The sequence below is a fragment of the Eurosta solidaginis genome, chromosome X (assembly GCF_040869045.1).
Source record: "Eurosta solidaginis isolate ZX-2024a chromosome X, ASM4086904v1, whole genome shotgun sequence".
Taxonomy (NCBI): Eukaryota; Metazoa; Arthropoda; class Insecta; order Diptera; family Tephritidae; genus Eurosta; species Eurosta solidaginis.
The window spans coordinates 168,863,868-168,871,127 of record NC_090324.1 but is presented as its reverse complement, the minus strand read 5'-3'; the positions used below and the strand labels follow the sequence as shown (position 1 = coordinate 168,871,127).

General features: G+C 41.6%; 1 pseudogene; it reads right to left on the bottom strand.

Moving 5' to 3' along the window:
* Positions 1-648: 648 nt before the first annotated feature.
* Positions 649-2,519, bottom strand: LOC137234269 (serine/threonine-protein kinase S6KL-like; annotated as a pseudogene).
* Between the last annotated feature and the right edge of the window lie 4,741 nt (positions 2,520-7,260).

The window sequence follows — 7,260 nt, the reverse complement described above, 5'->3', positions numbered from 1 at the left end:
ATATTGTGGTAGAATGTACATACATACTTTAGCACAAATTTGTACAAATAAGTGTTCTTTCTTAAAAGAACCAATTTCCTTTAAGTATTTTGATGCATTCCCTTTAAATTAACAAGTGGAAAAAAAAACTATGAAATGGCAAAGAAATCTCCCTCTCCCTCACATTCATAATACTTCTTTTCTCCCATAACCGGTCTCCGCCTTTTCGAACATTGTTCAGAATACGAGGAATGGGAGAAAGGAAAAAACTCACAAGGAATTTTTGTTCAGAATTGGGCTGAATATGAAATGTAAAACCACTTACCAAATACGTATCCCAAATCCAATGCAACCGCCAAATCCACCGTAGTGCGACTTGCTCCATGGAGTTAATGCCCTACAATCACAGCAGCGCCACATTGGACAACGAAAGCATAGGGTGCATGATAGTCTAGCAGTTAGGAACAACACTAAAATCAAAGGGTTTATAAGGGATAAGCAATACTAGCTAAAGAATTTTCCATGCTCACCATAATGAGATCAACCGTAGCCCGTTTTGCCATGTGTGCCAAAGGATATGCTTCCACCCCAAAAACCAACGTACTCTATACTTAGCACACAGCGCCACCAAATCGGGAAGGGGACATAGTTCACCATCAGCAGTTCCCTTCCCTCCAAATCTGTGTAAGACACGTCCATCAGCAGCAAAGGCCTGCACATTGTCATTGCGTCGGTCTGTCACAAATATGTCCCGATTTATTTATGCATCCACCATCGACCCACGGTGTGGTGTTTATGATACAGGCTTTGCAGCAAAACTTCCCTTTTTATACAAATGTTTCTACCCACATATGTAAGTATATTGAAAGGTAATTACAAATCCAATATTGTCTAAAGTATATCTACGGAATTCTATTTGTATACAAAGGCCTTAAGCGTAGACAATATACAATCACAAGTATGGAGTATCTATGTAAAATGCTTAGAATCAATTTTAAAGCTTTTGAACAATGCAATTTTTTGTAGCGATAAAACCGAGCGCACACGTTGCTTTGGGTCCACCTCCAATAGACGTTTTAGCACATCTTTAGCCTCGTGTGGGAGTTCATCAACTTCGGGAGGTAAACAATTTTGTGAAGCGAGTATTTGTTGTTTTCGCTCTTGAATCAAAAAGTTGTTTGTTTCGTCCTCTTTAGAAATTGTTGTTGGAAGAGTTGTGATATGGTCTACACTATCCATTTTCAGGTACGTTGAAGGCAAAGTGATATCCAGGAATATCCGAATGTCGGGACTCGTTTGAATGAGCAAATGGCAGACAAGAATGCCCAGTGACCACCAATCAGCTGCATGTCCGGGTGCCATATATTGAAAAGTGCCGCATATAGTTCTGGTAGTAGCCCCTAAACGCAGCCACTTGCTTAATCCAAAATCGGTTAATTTTCAGCGGTCACCAATATGTTTTCCGGCTTAACATCACGATAAATTACACCAACATTGTGTAGAAAATCAATAGCCAGTGGGATTTCCGCTAAATATAGCCTTACAAGATCCACAGATAAATGTGTTATTTTAGAGAAGAGTTCACCGTTCGGCACATATTCTGAAAGTATATGCAAATTACGACGATTTTGCCACGAGTCCACTTGTTGTACAATGAACGGATGATGTCCGCACAACTTGTGAATATCCGATTCGTCTTTTATTTGTTGTACGCTATTCTCCTCAATTATTCTTGACTTCTTTAACACTTTGAGCGCATAAACGGGTGCAGAATGTGGTGGTGGTTGTTGTATTGCTTGGCCGGTGTTTTGTTTTTGTGCTACATTTATCAATGATTGTTGTTGTTGCTGTTGTAGTTCTTGTGTGTAATGCTTATTAATTACTTTGAAGACAACGCCGAACGCGCCCTTAGCCACCAAACGTACAATGCGGATTTGTTCGTTGCGACTGGTCTCCTTAAAATGTGAGCTGAATATGGCATTGGTAAGTGGCTTATGCCATTGTGTTTTGGAGCGACGCTGCTGTGCTGACGTTAAACTTCTTCGTGATGCCTTATTGCGATTGTGAAATGAATTTCTATTAGCACCGCCAGAAAAGCTTCAATTCAAACGACCACTCAAACTACCAAAACTCCAAGCGGATGCCTGTCTTATCCGTTGTGTTCTATTAGCGTTAGCAGCTGATCGCCCCTCACTTTTGTTTTGTATAGCTTCAAATTTCCTATTTATATTTGCACTCTTACTTTGCGTCTGATGTAAGCTGGTTATTTTGGTATGAGGGCTTCCACCATTTAATTGATGCTGTTGTTTTTCCACTGCTTTTTGTGCCCGCTCAATCAATGACCGTTTTGCGATACTGCCCTTCTGCAGCCGTTGCTTGGAGGTTGTTGTGGCCAGCTCATTCCTGGATGCACTAACACTATTTCCCATTAAAATTTTCGTCTAAAATTCATTTAATTTCGATTTGTTTTGCTTTCACCGTATTTTGTTTTCTACCGTCTATGAACTTTGCATTCTTTTTGGAACTTTCTATAAATTACTCGCTCATGAATACTCGCTGTAACTGTTTCGTCGTTTATTTTCACTTTGAGATAAGAAAAAAAAAAAATAAAAAATTTGTTGTGAAAAAACACATTTGCTACTGCAGAAAAATAATTTTTATGATGCGCTTTTATGCGCGCACACTTAGAGGCCACGTTTTTCGTTTAATTTTTCATTTTTCAGCTTCTCTTAATGTTTTTATTCTGTTATTTAAATTAGAATGGCCCAATCCTCTTTTCTTTCCGCGAATATTTTTTTTACATCACGTTCCATTGCTGCCTCTATCATTAAAATGCTTGGATCAATACGCTTCTTAGAAGCCAGTTCACATATCCGTGCTTCGGATTGGACACACATTTGTTGAAACGGACATGCACTAAGCAATTGCTCAAGGCCTTTGCCACAAATTTTTTTGGCAGCTCGTCGTTTAGCTGCCCTCCCGCTAATTGTGGCACTGTCTTGGTTAACAATTCTAAGATTCGCAAAGCGCCACATTTCTCAATTCTGTGGAAGATTGATTGCCAAGGTTTAGTAGAGGGCGATTTAACGTCATTCTTGCACGCCCGACACATCCAATCAAGATACTGGTCAGCTGAATTCATTTTAGCCGTCTGATTTTTTGTAGCTTAGGCATCTTCAATATTGAAAAATTAGCAAATGATTGTACTACGGCCACGCGCCGTAGTAAAAAAGAATGAAACAACGGAAAAAATCTTTCGATTAGTCCCGTTTGTTTCAATTCTGAGAAATTTACATTCTATACACGGGCGTGTATGAATGTGCACAATTTTTTTGTCTTTGCGGCTGGTAAATATCTACCAGTGCATGGACTTTTGTAAAGGCAAAATGTTGGGGCACTGAAAATGGTAGTAGAAGTTTCGTGAAAACGATAACTACGGTTTATATTGGTACCAAAAAATTCCCAATTTTATCGTAAAACAAACAAATCACAAAATAAATCACATCCCAAAACGTCTACCTAACACAACAATTTTCCAAGGTACCAAAATTACTGCCGCCAAATAACCAAGTTCAGCATGTTATCGTTTACGTAAAACTTCTTATTGTCGTTCAAATTATGCAAAAAAAAAAAAAAAAACGGAGAAGAAAATATTCGCGTACTCAGTCAGTATATTTCTCCACTCAAAAATTTATTTCCTGTTTAAGTTCTTCACAAATTTTTTCAAAATTTATTGATTTGGTCAGTATCGCCCCCTAATTGTAGTTGGGTGGGCTCTGCAATTCAATACTTTAAAATTATCGCAGTATACGTTTTCAATGCGAAAATACTGAAATATTGGTAGAATCTAGGTTTTGGTAGCAGTAGTAGTAGAAAATGAAAAATGGGCCAAAAAGGTTGGTCAAACTACCAATGCGGTAAAGTCCGTGCACTGACTGTCCATATACTTATACCAACGTATGTACATATATATGCCTAGTTTATATGTGCATTATATTAGGGATGCATAAAAAGATGCAAACGGGTACCCACAAACCCGAGTCTGAGAAACCGGTAACGGAGCCAAATACCCTTCGGGAACCGCGCCTTTTGATAAAGGCCATCAATAAAACATGACTACAAGCGTACTTGGGGAAAAGTTGAAGAAATAAGTGAAGGGCAATACAAAAAAAAAAAAAAAAAAAAAAAAAATAATTCATTCTACAAATTTTTCTCTTCGTCCAAAACGAAGATTTTTTATTTTTTTCTTTACATCGCATACAATTTGCTGTCCAAACATTTTTTTGTGGGGCGGGCAGGGAAGTTGTTGAGTTTTAGCACCAACAACACAAATAACAGCGAATCAAAAGAACCCACGCTCTACACTTTCTACTCGGTTCGGTACCAGAATGTGCGAACCGAAAATCGTAAATGCTAATTTTTCTGCAGCATTAGTGTGCCCGTGGCTAACTAAAACGCTACCGGGTGACACAAAATAAACAAAGTAAGGCACTAAAGACCCAGGCACATAACGTGCGGGGAAGGAGGCCATGCACATAATGCGCGCCACATATGAATATTTTTTTTTATGCAGCGACAGATGTTTCCCCTTATGCGCGCGCTACTAAAATTTCCCAAATCTCAACAATACAATTAGGGACCACTCGCCCCTGCACTTAAACACCTACTTTTATGGATTTATGGGTTTTACTACTTTTCTGTGCGTTTTTACTGTCCAAGGCGGTTGCGCAATTTACACCATTTTGACGTTGCTCAATTATGTTGTGTGGCGATGACATGTAAAGATTATCTTTATGTTCACGACGCATTTTAAGCGTGACCAGGCGGCGTAAGCCAACAGATTTAAGTGGGCAGCGTACATATGCATGTGTGGATGGACTTAATTAGAATTTCTAACCCTATAAGGAATTTAACTCTGCTAGTATCGGGGGCAGATGAGTTTTCTCATCAGCGGTAGGCTTGCGATGTGCCTCGTTGCGCGGCAACGAGTGCAGCTGTGTTCTGTGGCAGATTGGTTCGCCCTTCTGCGGTAGGCTTTTCTGTTGTCCTCGCTCAGGGTGAGCGAGTGAATTGGGGTTTGATTTTGGGTCTCGATAGGAAGGTGGAATTCGGAAGGGAGTGAGGGAGAGGAACGGAGGGATGGTTAAGAGGAGTTATTGGCCCTCTCGCAATCCATCTCCTCCGTTGGAAGAAGGATCATTTTGACCAAAGGTCGTCTGACTTGACCCTTCTCTGTTATGAGGTCGACTACGCGAACTCGGTTATCTTCGCCGGGGTGTACGTTGACGACTCTACCTAGCCTCCACTCGTTGGGAGATAAGTTGTCCTCTTTGAGGACAGCGAGATCTCCCACTTTTATATTTTCTTTGGGATGCTTCCACTTCACTCGTTTTTGAAGTTCGGATAGATATTCCACCTTCCATCGTTTGCAGAAAGTGTGATGGAGGGCTTTGAGCTTCTGCCATCTGTTTATTATGGAGGCCGGGCTTTCGGTCACATCCGGTTCTGGCGGCGCCAGAAGATGGCTGCCTGTTAGGAAATGTCCTGGAGTTAGGGGTTCCAGGTCCGTTGGGTCATTCGACCCCGGACTGAGAGGGCGCGAGTTGAGGCACGCCTCAATCCGGCACAAAAGTGTTTGGAACTCCTCCATAGTATATTTGTGGGGAGAAGCGATCTTTTTGAAGTGGCTTTTGAAGCTCTTCACTCCCGCTTCCCACAAGCCGCCCATATGTGGAGCGCCAGCGGGAATAAAATGCCAAGTTAATGCTTGATGGCTATACTTGGAGACTGTTTTGTCTCTTGTCGGATAGAGACTCTGCAACATCTCAGGGAAGAGTGTAGGAGGGCAGAGAAACACTTGAAGGAACAAGAGCAAAAGTTTGCCAGAAAGAAAAATATTGAGGAGATAGAGCCAGGGCACCTGGGAACCCAAGAAGAGGGAGGGAATGAAATGGCCTTGGAGGCACTGGAGACCAAAGATCGAAGAAAGGGAACGGACAACGAACTGCCTAAAGGGACATCTGGGAAGAGGAGTGACAACTCTCTATCTCAGGATGGGAGAAAGGACGGAGAATGCTAATCACGTTTTCATGATTTGGTCTGCTTTAAATGCAGCCAGATGAATACTGCATTTCTGTTATGCGATAAGTGCAAGCAGGAAAACCGGCTCTTTGGCGGCAAGTCCGGGAAAAGCCGTCAGGATCGGGATCTCCCGGGAAACCCGTGCAACGCTTAACTCTACTCAAAGATGAACGGCATAAAAAGTCAGCAGTAGAACAGCCTAGCTCGAAGACATTGGATGAGAAAATGGCTCATTATAGAGAAGTAAGGAAAAGAATATTTGGGGGAGGAAAAAGTGGGATGAAGAATATTAAGGGGAAGAAAAATAACAAAAGGAAGATCGAGCTCCTTAGGGAAAAGATTAGGGATAAAAAGAAAATGCGTCGATATATTGAAGCAACCATTATCAAGAGGACAAGAGGCCGTATACTGAGGTACTCATCAACGGTGTTCCAGTAATGGGCTTATTGGATAGTGGTGCATCGGTGAGTTGCTTGGGTGGAAGTGGTATTGCTCTCATAAACGGGGAAGAAATTAAAGCAATAGACGAAGAGCTGAAAACAGCAGATGGCGGAATTCAGTCAATTGTAGGTAAGACAAAGGCACGTGTTCAATGGCGGCAGAAAACTATGGACCTGGATTTGTTCTTGGTACCGTCATTAAAACAGAAGCTTTACCTAGGGGTGGACTTCTGGGAAAAGTTTGATCCAGCTCCGAGGGTGATATCTGAGGTGAGCACCGAGAGCACGAATACTTTGGAGCTAAGCTCAGAAGAGAAACTTAGACTAGAGCACGTAAAAACTCTATTTCCCTCGTTAGCAAAGTTAGGCTTAGGCAGAACTCCTGTAATGGAGCATGTAATCGAGGTCTACGATGATACGGTGCCTGTGAAACAAAGGTATTATCCTATGTCACCCGTCAAACAGAAGTATGCCTACGAGGAGATAGATCGAATGTTAAAGCTTTATGTTATCGAAGAAAGCAATAGCGCATGGAGTTCGCCAATAGTTCTAGTGCAAAAACCAGGGAAGAATAGATTGTGTGTAGATATGCGAAAGCTCAATGAGCGAACCAAGAAGGACGCCTATCCCACACAACATGTAGAAGGAATACTCAGTCGCCTGAAAGATACTTACTTCATTACAGGGCTTGACCTCAAGGATGCCTTCTGGCAAATTCCTTTAGAGGAGGGCTCACGAGAGAAGACAGCCTTCACGGTTC